This window comes from Schistocerca piceifrons, chromosome X, assembly GCF_021461385.2.
Source record: "Schistocerca piceifrons isolate TAMUIC-IGC-003096 chromosome X, iqSchPice1.1, whole genome shotgun sequence".
Taxonomy (NCBI): domain Eukaryota; kingdom Metazoa; phylum Arthropoda; class Insecta; order Orthoptera; family Acrididae; genus Schistocerca; species Schistocerca piceifrons.
This window is the reverse complement of record NC_060149.1, coordinates 61,839,674-61,853,032: the sequence shown is the minus strand read 5'-3', so window position 1 is coordinate 61,853,032 and position 13,359 is coordinate 61,839,674. Positions and strand designations below refer to the sequence as shown.

At 38.8% G+C, this 13,359-nt stretch overlaps 1 long non-coding RNA gene across 2 annotated transcripts in view; it reads right to left on the bottom strand.

Annotated features, from left to right (window-relative positions):
- Positions 1-3,284: 3,284 nt before the first annotated feature.
- LOC124721974 overlaps positions 3,285-13,359 on the bottom strand; it is a 36,478-nt gene continuing 26,403 nt past the window's right edge. For both annotated transcript variants that reach the window (XR_007006419.1, XR_007006420.1), the window contains exon 5: positions 3,285-4,728. This is a non-coding gene — a long non-coding RNA (uncharacterized LOC124721974). The remainder of the gene's footprint in view (positions 4,729-13,359) is intronic.

The window sequence follows — 13,359 nt, the reverse complement described above, 5'->3', positions numbered from 1 at the left end:
TTCTAAATGTTGGCACATCTTAGCAGATACTGTGGAACTATTCAGAAATAGCTTACTACATAACATGCAGATAGGTGAGACATTAGAATTTACAAATCTGAGATTGATGTAAGATTCATCATACTTTTTTTTTCATCCTTTAGTAAGTCATTAGATATCTTACTGCTTGAAACCATGGAGATTGAAGTTGTTATGTCACCTTGAATTTAATAGTCTTGAGCAGAAATTTTGAGTTTGATGCAGCATCTTCTGGGCAAGCCACCTTTGAACTTTTGATGCAATATTTTGTTGCAATAAATTTAAGCCAATGATTCTTTTAAAATCAATAGTTTAATTTTACAATATGACAAACATAAAATATCGCCACAAGATACTGCATATTTACAGCTGTAGTCAATAACAAACATGAATCTAATATGCCATACTGCAGTGGTGCATGGATTCACAGTGCTAAACTGGAGTGCACATTGCACTCACAAGCTTAAATAAAACCAACATTGATATGATATTTATAAGAGGTCGTCATTTGCTCTGCTCACCCCACCCCACCCCACCCCACCCCACCCCACCCCACCCCACCCCCCACCCCCCCCCACCCCCTCTGCCCTCACAGTGCATGACAAGACTTGATGTGCTTTGTTCTTTATGTCGATATTATTTTAGTGGAAGCCTTGCAGAAGCCTGTGGTGCCACAGGCTTCTCAGAGCACACTTTGATGATGGCTGCCATAGACAGTTTTATGTTATCCAGCTACTTCAGAAGAAATTAATTAATTCTCTAAAAAACAAAAACCCTCAAGATGCTTATAATAGTTTGTGCAAAATGTTAAAAGATTATCTCTAGACATATTGTGTAAAGACAGCACTCAGGTGTTTGCATGTTTCTCTACAATGCACACTCTGTGTAGGAGGCAGAATTACCTGATTAAATTACTCCATGCAGCATTAAAGAATGAAAATACATGAAGCAGACTAACCTTGTGACACTTTCTCAGAATCATCACATGCAGAGGAAAAGCTGCCTAATGTATGTGTGTTATGCGATCTAAAATGGGTGATAACTAGAGAAAATTCTTTCCAGTGGGCACACAAGATACTTTGAAGATTTTGTCCCCTTGATGCTGCATCCAGATTTATAAGTAACTATGTATCCTACGTCTTTGGAAAGTTAAGAGGTAGCTATTTACAGAAAACCAGTTAATTATTTTACTCCTTCATTTACTTTTTGTCGTGCATAAAAGGCCGCATCAAATTTGGGTAAAACCTTCGGCTTTTGATAACTACCTCCATCACTGTTATCAGGGGCTGAGCCTGACCATAGTGAAACTGATGAGGTTTTCACTTCTGTACCCAGAGGATAGCATCTGATTGGCTGGATTATGTCATGATAACATGGGAGTGGCGCGTATTGAGATATCACCCTCTAAGCCCATAGATTTTATTTGCGCACTCTATCCAGCATTGTGTGCAGCGCCGTCTCTTGCATCAGGCAGTGAACTGTGAGAAGTCTTCCTCTGTATTGCTTCCAGATATTGTTAAGTGCATAGCCAGTTTCTCTACTGAAGTTGTTTTCACAGTCTGATTTCAACTGCTTTCCTTATCACAGAGCCCCAATAGGAGCAAGTATTCTCATTTGTTCAAACAAAATCTTGTGTTTATTTAACAGGCTATGTTCAGCCACTGCCTATTTTTCAAATACCTGAATTTAAGGTGAGGCTGGGCCACACAGTGTTCGCCACACTTGCAAGGAATATTATAAATTCCAAGCAGTTTCAGGCTGAGATTATCTTTAATAGGTCACAACATTTCCTTAATTTTCATCGGTGGCTGGAAGACTGTTCTGATCCCTTGCCTGTTTAGGAATCTATCTATCTCATTAGTTGTTGCATCACAAAATCGAAGCCATGCTATATGTTGATCTTCTTGGTTTGTTTGGACAGTGTCATTTATTGGTTTGCTTCAAAGCATTGACCTAATATCACAGAAAGAATACTCATTCTTTCTGAGAACTGGTGTCAGGTCATTAATCTCAGAGCCGAGGTGGCCGTTGTCCAGAGTAGTCCTTGCTGTGTGTACTAAGGTGTTCAGCATAACTCTCTTTAGAGCTGGATAGTGTAAGCTACTGGCATTGAGGTACAAGTCTATATGAATCGATTTTATATGCATCGGTTTTCTGTACACGGAATGGTTGAACCATCTGTATTATTTCAGTTCAACCAGCACATCTAAGAAAGGTAAGTTCTCATCTTCCTCCACCTCTGTTGTAAATTCTATGTTAGGATGTATACCATTCAAATGATCAGTGAACTGCTGCCTGGCTTTCCTGCCATGTGACCAGATTAAAAATGTAACGTTAGCATATCTGAAGAAGCAGAATGGATCGAAGGAAGCGATGTTTAGTCATTCTTCAAACAAAATCTATTGATGTAGGGAGCCATTGTACATGCCATTACTATGTTCCCATCATGTTGTAATCCAGCCAATCAAATACTGTACTCTGGATATAAAAATGGGAGTCTTGCCAGGTTCATGATAGTCAGACTTATACCCTGCTAATGATGATGGAGATAGTCATCAAAAGCTTGGAATTTTATCCAAACTGACATGGCAAATAAACTGCGAACTTGTTATGTGAGGACTCTGTTGCAAAAGACTTCATAGCCATACTTTTTGCCTTGTTGGTGTATCTCCTATGAATTTAATTATGATGATCCTTTAAGAGAAAAAAATGTACATTGTCTATATGAGGTAGGAATTCATTAACAGGCAATGAAAACAGCTGTAAATCCAGTAGTGAACCCTGTATCACACCAGCAGTGGTACATACCCGGCCAGATCATGATGATTTTACCCAAACTTGTGTAGCTGCTCAACTTGACTTGCTTTGTATTAGTTAAATATGAAGTACACTTGTAACTATTTGTGCCATCAAGGGCATAAAATTTAAGTTACCCCAAAATAAAGTAATTTGTACATAAAATGTTTTACACAGACTGCAGAAAATTCCAGTTTGTGTTATTTTGACACACAAATGTTTTATAAGGTAGTGGGTGAAACTATACATGGCATTTTAAAGGGAAAGGTCCTTCCAGAATCCTAATTACGAATAATTCAGAATCTTACTTTTGCGGAAGTGTTCAACTATTTTTGAGTGTACAATGACACACTTCAGTCACCTTGGGAAGATACACTGAGAGTGTGATCTATTAAATATGTGATGGAGTATGAAAATAACATGAAAACAAATCTCTAATGTTTTGATAACATAGTTTTCTGAGATGACATTCTTGAATAAATGTTCACAGTGTTCTTGTGGCATCAAATTTGTATTCAGTCTTGAGTTTTCAGTAACTTCCTCCATTGTTGATGAGCAATGTGCTGCAGTGGTTAGCACACTAGACTTTGGGAGGACAGCAGTTCAAATCTGCCTCCGACAATCCAGATTTAAACCCAAATCTGGATTGTTGGAGGCAGTGTGCCATTGTACTCTCAAAAATAGTTGAACATGATTTCACTAAGTCACTTCATGCAAATGTTTCAGTGGTTCCTTTGATAGGGCACAGCCAATTTCCTTCCTCATCCTTAACAAAATCAATCCATCTTGTGCTCCATTTCTACTGACCTCATCGACAGGACATCAAAACCCCAAATCTTATTTTGGGACTGATGACCTTAGTTGTTTAGTCCCATTAAACAACAAACCAACCAACATAATCTTCCTTTCTTTCCCCTATGTTATCCATCAGGAGATTTCAATAGGCTTTTTGGTACGTAAAGGCGTACTGAAATCTCCTGACGATGATGATGGAGGAATTTGTAGAAAGCTGGAGATTGAATACTAATAGGATGCAGCACGAACTCCATGACGCTTTGGTCTTCGGTGTTCGACTTGAAATCCTTACCACCTTGTCAGTTAAAAAGTTCAGAATCAGGAGCAGCATGAAAACAACATGATCCTTCTGACTGGGACAGTAGCCCTCAATTAGGCAGCCATTCTCTTCCATGGGAATGGCTGCTGATAAGGTGGCTTCATATTAGATTGTGAGCATGAGCATGACTCACCTCTTCAAAGTAAGGCTAACTATGTGGCAGTGCATTCCCCCTTCCTCTAGTTAGTGCACAGCATGCAGACGGGCATGTTACAAGTCGACACATTACACTCAATGATATGGTAATTGCATCACTGCAGACACAAAAATCATAAATAAATTAACTTCTACAGTATAGTTTTTTTTTTGGAAATGGGAATGGAAAGGATCAGTTGAACACCCTAGCTGTTGGTACAGTACAGGTAGGGGCAACCTTTAGTGACCCATGGGCGTGATTCACATACTTATTTAAGCTTGCGGGCCACTTCGTCACAAGATGGGACAGCACCACTCTTAGCACATCACATCAAAACTGTAGCACCCCTGACATTAATATTTATGCATAATACATGGTTACGAACGGCAACCATTTCCCAACACACCATGCCAACAAATTATAACTCAAAACGTGCAATTTTGAAAGTACATTCATTTTATGTTTACCCAATTTTCAGATGTTTACATTTATTTACCCTTTGGGAACATTGTTTCTTTTGGAATAACTGTCTTAAAAGTTTCTGTTGCAAAATCTTTTAACACCTTGCTCCACAAACTTCTTCTGCAGTTTGGATTGAAACCAATCATGGGCCAAAACTGTACCATGGGTCACCAGTTGCCCACCTATGGTCTAGTAGATAGATCTGAAACATTTCAAATGCACTGCAGAATTAGTACACTCATCTACAACCTTCAGTGACAGGTATGACCCTGCCAGTATTATTCATCTACATACATATACTCTGCAAGCTACTGTACAGTATACAATGGATGGTATTTCATACCAATATTAGTAATTTTCATTGCCATTCCATTCTCGGTCCAAGTGAGATAAAAAATGACTACCCGTATGCCTCTCTACACGCCGCAATATCTCTCAGCTTCTCCTTATGGTACCTACAGGAAAAACACAATTATGGCAGCAGATTGGTCACATTAAAAGGGTTTTGCGAGAAGTATTTTGTCTTCATTTAAATGATTTTCATTCAAGTCCAGAAAGCATTTCTTTTACACTTCAGATGGGCTATACCATAATGTTAGGATCCAATTAGTGTGTTTCTTAATTCCTTTGTTGCCTATTATCATGCCTGCTTCATAAGGATTGCAAACACTGCAAAAGTACTCTAGAATTGGTCACACTAGCGTCTTGTATGCCATCTCTCTTACAGATGCACTGCTGTTACCATAACCTTTTGAACAAATCTAAGTCTTCCATTCATCATCCCTTATACTGCTTGTATGCGACTGTCCCATTTCATAGAGTTTCTTAGTATTTCTTCTAAATGCTCATTTGATGTGAAGTCTTCAAGATGGTCACCACTAATTTTGTTCAAAAAATGTGTGTGAATTCCTAAGGGACCAAACTGCTGAGGTCATCGGTCCCTAGACTTACACAACTTAAACTAACTTATGCTAAGAACTAATTTTGTAATGTAATAGTATTGTCTTATTCTTCTTCATTATAGGCATTATCTCACACTTATCCATATCGAAATGGAGATGCTGTTCATTAAATCAAGTGGAAATTTTGTCGAATCTTCCTGCATTTCTATATGACGGTCCATCGATGACACTTTTCCGCAGACAACAGCATCGTCAGCAAACAATCTGTTGATCGTATCTGATACATGGTTTATATTTATTGAGAACATTAGAGGTCCTATTACACTTACATGAGACTCACCCAATGTTACTTTTGTTTCTGTAGAAAATTCACCATCCATTATAACATACTGGGTTCCATCAGTCAAATGTTTACCAAGCCAGCAAAATATCTCTGAGGTTACTCCATATTATAGCCTCTTTGTTAGTAGTTAATCATGTGGTACAGTGTTTAAAACTTTTTAGAAACCTAGTAAGAAGGACTCTACATTTTCACCACCATCTACTGTCTTGTGAGACTGCAAAAGGTGATTTCAGTGATGAAGGTCCATAACTGGTTGCATTCAACATTTTACCATTTTTATAAACACGAGTGACCAGCTCTCTTTTCCAGTCAGGCAGATGAACTAGGAAAGAGGCTAATTCTGCAGCTTATTCAGAGTAAAATGTATCTAGAATTTGATCAGAGCATAGTATCTTGTTCACTTTAATTGCTTTTCAGTACCAAGGTTGCCAGTAACAGTATCTCTCATTTTTTGCCAAAAGCCGGATGTGCCATGAACACAACCTCTTGCTCATCAGGTGCACTGTGGGTATGTAGATAAACTGATGCTGAATCTATCACCCCAGATAATATAAAATGATAGATTACCCTAATGAGTCTAATAGGCTACTTGAAAATTCAACTGCTGCACGTACCAGAAACCATTATTGGGTAATTTCCTGAACTCATCGGGAGCCGCCTCTTTTGCTTATGTTTGGAGGACCTAGGTATTTCAGTTAAATAATTGACTCTAGTGGTTGCTGAATGAGGGAGTTTGATCTGGTAAACAATATTTATTCACATAGTGTGTAAAAATTATTCATGACACGTAAACATCAAGGTCAAAAATAATTTGAAAATTAATTTACACAATTAAAATAGAAAAATGATAAGAAAATAAACAGTTGTAATTGTCACCACCAGCATGATTCTGGACAACTATGGTTGAGATGAGATGACGCTCAGAGAAAGAAAGGACATGAATTATGCTTTCAAATGTGACTGCAAAGCTTTAAAATTACACAAAAAAGGTATGACTTCGAATAGAGAATACAACTGCTATGAATAAAGGAAGAATCAGAAAGAAACATCACTGGGCTGCTAAGCTCCAATGAGTTAACCCCACTGCGATACAAACTGGTGGCTTCTGTACAAGTTTGCAGGTTTGTGTTACCTCCAGAAATAGTTTTGTTCAGCTGTGTTTGCTTTTTGAGTTTCCTGTACAAGTGGATAAGTAGCACACCATTTTTTGATTTTCAAATGTTGGGACTTTGGCTCTAAGCACCAAATGCAGCCAAGTGGGACAGAAATGTGCCGAAAGTGAATTAGGGATTGCACTCTGCTTGAAAATGCAGACTAATCTGTCTCAGGAGGGCTGCGGAGGCAATGCTTGGCAACATTATAGTTGTATACGGGCCTTGAGTGTATAAAAATCTCACCCAAGCCATCCTGCCAGCTGCAGAAACAGGGCCTAACTTTCCTAAAGAGAACTGGAACTGTTAGATCTTCAGACAAGGTGGGATTATCAAACTTCCTTACTAGTTCACATGTAGCTGCATGTGTGCATTGTTTCCGCTATTTTAGCTTGTGCTATAGCGAATTTTGAGGCTCAAATAACAAGTGATTACTAGAAATTATAAATCAGGTAATTTCTTGCTACCTCCACCCTTCGGTTTACACAAGTCTGAAGAAAAATTAGAACTCAAGAGGCTAAGAAGGCTGACTTTTAACAGTTTCACAGACATTTAAAATGAAAAGTCATCATTTCAATAGAAAATTTGACTCCAAACTGTACAGTAGGCATGAATGGATGGGTGGATGTGATTTGAAAAATGTCTTTTTTTCTTTTTTATTGTTTGGAGAAGAGCTTGTGCATAATAAACACAGAGTCTATGACATTCAACACCTCTGTAAAAAACACTAGAAAGCATGAACTTTCTTTGGTCCATGAGAATAAAGTTTTGAATCTGGTAAGTCTAGTCAACATAAATATAACCAGCCAATTAGGAAGTGGGTACAGAAGATCTGCAAGATCTAGTTATTAACTATATATGTATCTGTCGTGCATTGGATCCTGCCCTCAGAGGACATGACGAGACTGAATCATCTTTGCATTTTTCATTCCTTGATTAATTTTAATGCAGAATTAGACCCTGTATTAAAATTGCATTTAGGAAAATCAACAGTTTTCAAAGTCAACTCTAAAACCACCCAGAATGATCTCACCCATTGCTTGCTTCAAGTCTACCAAAAGGAAATTCAGGATGCAGAGGTTTGGCTGTAACAGCTGATGAAACCAGTGATGTGGACTGTGTTTTACAGGTTGTTAAAGTATATAGGTGCATTGTTAATGGAAGACTAGTTGAAAGATTTTGGGATTTCATAGCAGCAAATGATGACACCCAGTCTTCGCCAATGTAAATTATGGAGCAGATAAACCATCACTTGGAGAATTGTCAACACAGACAAATAGCACAAACATATTATGTTGCAGCAGTCATAAGTGGGTCACATGTGGAGTGCAAGCTCCTGTTAAGGAAAAGTTTTCCAGTGCTTCATTCATTGATTGATATGTTCACTAGTTGAATCTTATTATGCTTATAGCCACTGTTATAGTAAAAATGTGTGAATATTTTTCACTAAGCTTCAGAGATGTTGCAGCTACTTTTCAGCATCTTTACAAAGAATAGCAATTCTTGTTGAGGCAGCACAGAAATGACTTCCCTGTGCAGTGTGTACTTGATGGAATTCCTAGTCAAGGAGTGTTAATACTGTTTCCAGATACAGGGAAGATACTATCGACTGTGTGAATAATATGAGCAATAGGGTAAAACTGTGTAATGAAAACACCATACTACAAACCTTTGGTTTAGTAAAGATTTTAAAAGCTGATACGTTGATTTTCTGGCTCTCATTTTTTCATAAAATTATGATCCATGTGGATATATTGTTTAATCAGCTACATCAAAGGGATATGGACCCTACCTATGCACGCAATCAGCTGACAGATTTTGATTGTGAAATAACAAAAATTAGGGAAGGGGGGAATGAGAAATCATCATATATGCACTAGTATCATAAAAGAGGGAGAACTGAAGATGGAGGAGTGATGTTTAATCTACTGTGGGAGGCAGAAGAAGTACCGTCAAACGGGGTGATTTCGGACACCGGGGCGAATTCGGACAGTATGGCTTTTTGCTCTTTGCCACTGCATAGAAACAACGAGTTACTTATTTTAACGTCCGTGCACCAGTTATTTTAAGCGCAAGATTGCATTTATCGCTTTCCCCAACTTTCATTTTGCGTCAATTGTTTCCCTAGGTGAATAATTGACGAACAGTCTCAGTGTTAAAAATCCATGCATTATCGTAAAGTGGAAACTTTCTATTGTTGCGCCGAGCAGGAAGTTATTGTAACAGTAATTGTCGACGCGCTCAGTAGCTAACAGCGTTGAGACAATTTCTATACAAGTTTGTCGAGTTTCTCGTGCAAGGTTATAAAATAATGACGGTTTTTGTAAAACTGTGTACTGTGTGGGGTGATTTTGAACAATGCCAAGAACGTATAAGAGCAGGAGATGTGCTACAGTACGGCGTAGGCCTAATTATGACCCAGAACTTTTAGATAAAGCTATTCGTGATATTCAGAGTGGTAAATTATTGTACAGAAAAGCGTGTGATTTGTATGGTATACCTAAATCAACCCTACAAAATAAATTGCAGGAAGCACATCCGAAAAAAAAATGGGAGAACAGCCAGTGCTAAATAAAGAAGAAGAAGAAATGTTGAAGCAGGGTATCTTGAGGGCTGCACATTGGGGATTTCCCTTCACTAAATTGGATATTAGATATTTAGTTGAAGGCTACCTTGATAAACTGGCCGAAAAGAGAAGAAATTTCGTAATAATTTGCCAGGAGAAGAATGGGTGCATTTATTTCTCAAACGACAGTTAGAAGATCTTTCCGTTCGCTTAAGCGAAAATATTAAACGAGCTCGTGCAGAAGTGAACAAAGAGACTGTTAAGACGTTTTCCTCCAATATCAAGGCAAAGCTGGAAAAGCTCCCACCTAGCAACATGATAAATTACGATGAAACCAACATGTCAGATGATCCAGGCAAGCTGCAGATAATTACGAAATGAGGGAGTAAGCATGCTGAAAAAGTGATGGGCTCATCAAAATCTAGTGTCTCAATAATGATGGCAGCTAGTGCTGATGGCAAACTGCTTCCTCCGTACGTACTTTACAAATCAGAGCATTTGTGGGACACGTGGCAAGAAGGTGGACCACAAGGAACCCGTTTCAATAGGAACAAAAGTGGATGGTTTGACCTGCCAGTATGTGAAGATTGGTTCTTTACAATCGCTTTGCCCTATTTGAAGAGGCAAAACGGGCCAACAGTCATGATTGGAGACAACTTATCCAGTCACGTGTCTTCACGTGTTTTCGAAGAGTGTGAGCGGAACAATATTTCATTCATTCTCCTTCCCCCCAATAGCACAAACCTCCTCCAACCGCTCGATGTAAGCTTCTTCAGACCAATGAAAGCAGCGTGGCGAGCTGTATTAACTGATTGGATGAAACATACTCGTGGGACCATTTCCAAGGATGCCTTCCCATCTCTTCTGAAGCAGACACTGACTAACATATCAACAAACTCCAAGAAAAACATAAAGGACGGATTTCGCGCCGCGGGCCTAATGCCTTTTGATCCATATCATGTCTTACGAAAATTGCCTGATAATGAGGAGAGCCAGCAAAGCAACGCAGATGCATGGTCTTCCACTTTTGAAGAAATTCTCAAAGAAATTCGTTATCCTCCAAATAAGCTTGGTAGCTCCCGCCGCCGCTGCAAACTAGACGTTCAGCCTGGAAAATCAGTCACTGGCCGAGATTTTCAAGGAAACGAAAACAGTGCTGACACAAGTGACAGTGCTTCTAGCAGCAGTGAAAGTGAAAACGACACATCATCCAATGAAGTTTTACTGCTGAAATAAGAGGCTTTTCTTGTTGCAGAGTACAAATATAAACGTGGAAACAAGGAGCAAACAATGCAATATGTTGGAGTGGCCACAAATGTTGGTGCTACCAAAGTAAGTATGAAATTCTTGCGCTCACATGAGAACACTAAAAACATATTTGTGTTTCCTAATGGCCCCGATGAAGACAATACAAATATTGCAAATTTCGAGAATACTTCCCACACCAGTTGAGAAGAGAGGAATAATCATTTTTCGAGAAGATGTGCTTTAGACTCGAAGACAATCGTTGTTTTCAAGTGTTTGCAACTTAATTTAGAATGTTGAGTGAAAAAAATTATTTTGACCTTTTAGTTAAATTACTTTGTTTGTTTCTGTCTGTTTTTAATATTTCAGTTGAGAACTGTAAATTTTTTTTATTTAAATTCTTGCAAAATAAAAATTATCTGTAATATTTAAAATTCATTAGGCCTATATCATTCCATATCACTTATTCGTAACAAAGGGCTACCTTAAAATGTGTAAAATGTCACCAAAATCAAATTAAAAGCATGTAGAATTTAAAAAAAAATGCAGTAACTGTCCGAATGGACAGAGATTTAAAAAACACATGTGTCCGAAATCACCCCAATCCATGGGATGACTTTGGATACTTTATTTAACTGCCTCAGATAAATATACCTACACATACACTTTCTGGCTCTGGGATATTTTTTTCGTTACACATATACCCTACCACTTCCACAACAATCAATTAAATCTAACAATATATATGAAAGTTACAATAAAAATAATGAGAAAACCATCTGAAAGAGAGGAGTTCTAAAGCATGTGTGGTGCTTTGAGCTTCCTGGATTACATATCAGACAGTACTCTTTATGACACACTGAGCAAATCTGTGAAACTCTTGAAAGCAATAATTACAATTATTATGGCCACATCAGCAGCAGTACCTTGTTTTTCATCAAAATCTTCTAACGAAATATTATGGACCAAGAAAGACCATCAGCACTTGCAATTCTCTCTATTGAATGAGATCTTGTTTTAGCAATTCCTGACTTCAATCAGAGTGTGACCGAAAAATTTGCAAATACAAAATAAGGAAGAAAAGCTCCCATAGAAGTAATCTCCACCACATAAAAACACAGACATACAATTGAACAGCATTAACATCATTCCTTCTGAAAATGGTTAGTACAGCAGTCCTATTACTTTTTGTGTACACAGAGTTGCAATTCATCTTAATTTCTTTCATTCTGCAAAGTAATACTTTACTCTGTGTACACATTTTGGTGTTATTATGTGTAGATGTCATAGTGACAGAAGCAAGCAATCTGCTTATTTCATGCATTACATAAACATGAGCAGTGTGCTGATTTTGTCTCCCTTGCTAATGTATTTCTTGGTGAGTAAAGTACACCACAATCTTTTTCGAGATGGCCGTGGTGGCCAAGCGGTTCTAGGTCCTTCAGTCCGAACCACGCTGCTGCTACGGTCGCAGGTTCAAGTCCTGCCTCGGGCATGGATGTTGTGATGTCCTTAGGTTAGTTAGGTTTAAGTAGTTCTAAGTTTAGGGGACTGATGTCCTCAGATGTTAAGTCCCATAGTACTTAGAGCCATTTGAACCAATATTTTTTGTCACGAGTCACCTCTGGAAACAAACGTGAGTGGTTATGAGAAAAATCCCCTTTGAATCAGGAATTGCAGGAAAACTTGTATACCAGTGCATGAAGCATGTAGATGAAGTTAGGAAGACCAAAAAATGGAAACCAAGAATGAACTCCTCTTCTCCCACTATACCAAGATTTTCAAAGACAGGGACCGAGCAAGGTGGCGCAGTGGTAGCACACTGGACTCGCATTCGGGAGGACGACGGTTCAATCCCACGTCCGGCCATCCTGATTTAAGTTTTCTGTGATTTCCCTAAATCGCTCTAGGCAAATGCTGGGATGGTTCCTTTGAAAGGGCACAGCTGACTTCCTTCCCTAATCCGATGAGACTGATGACCTCGCTGTTTGGTCTCTTCCCCCCAAAACAACCCAACCCAAAGACAGGAGTGTGCACTGCCATGTGATCTTACTCATTGCCATTGAAATGGTTGCCGACAAGTCAGTGCATGCTGAACTGCAGCTGCTGTTAACTATTGCTGGGCTGAGCTGACGCCATGAGATTGTGGGTCACGGATCTCATCATCCTCCTGATAACCCACCAGGGATGTGCCTGAGTTCAAAGTGAAACTTTGAAGACTTAGCAGAAGGGAAGGGGGGGGGGGGGGGGGACATACGAGTGCAGAGTCCAGAGTAGTCTGACCATGCAGAAGTTCAAATCAGAATATCCATATGAATCCCAATACAACTATGACAGCCTCTCTAAACTTTTGGTAGCTTTCCTTCAGTCCTCAGAAAGGCCTGCCACACCATCTTTTCTAGCCAATCCCAGAAAGAGTGTAAGTGCTCTTCCAATCAGAGATCTGGAAGTCTGTTCCATAGCTTCCACTATAAAGTTGAAGATGTATCCTCCAATGAGATATGTGTATGAGGAATACAGACTTGTGTGTCAGAAATCCTGGAAATTTTGTTGTGCTTTTCACAGAATTCCCATAGGAAGGGTAAAGTCTGGAAATTTCCAGATGCACGAGTGGCTATTTATATTA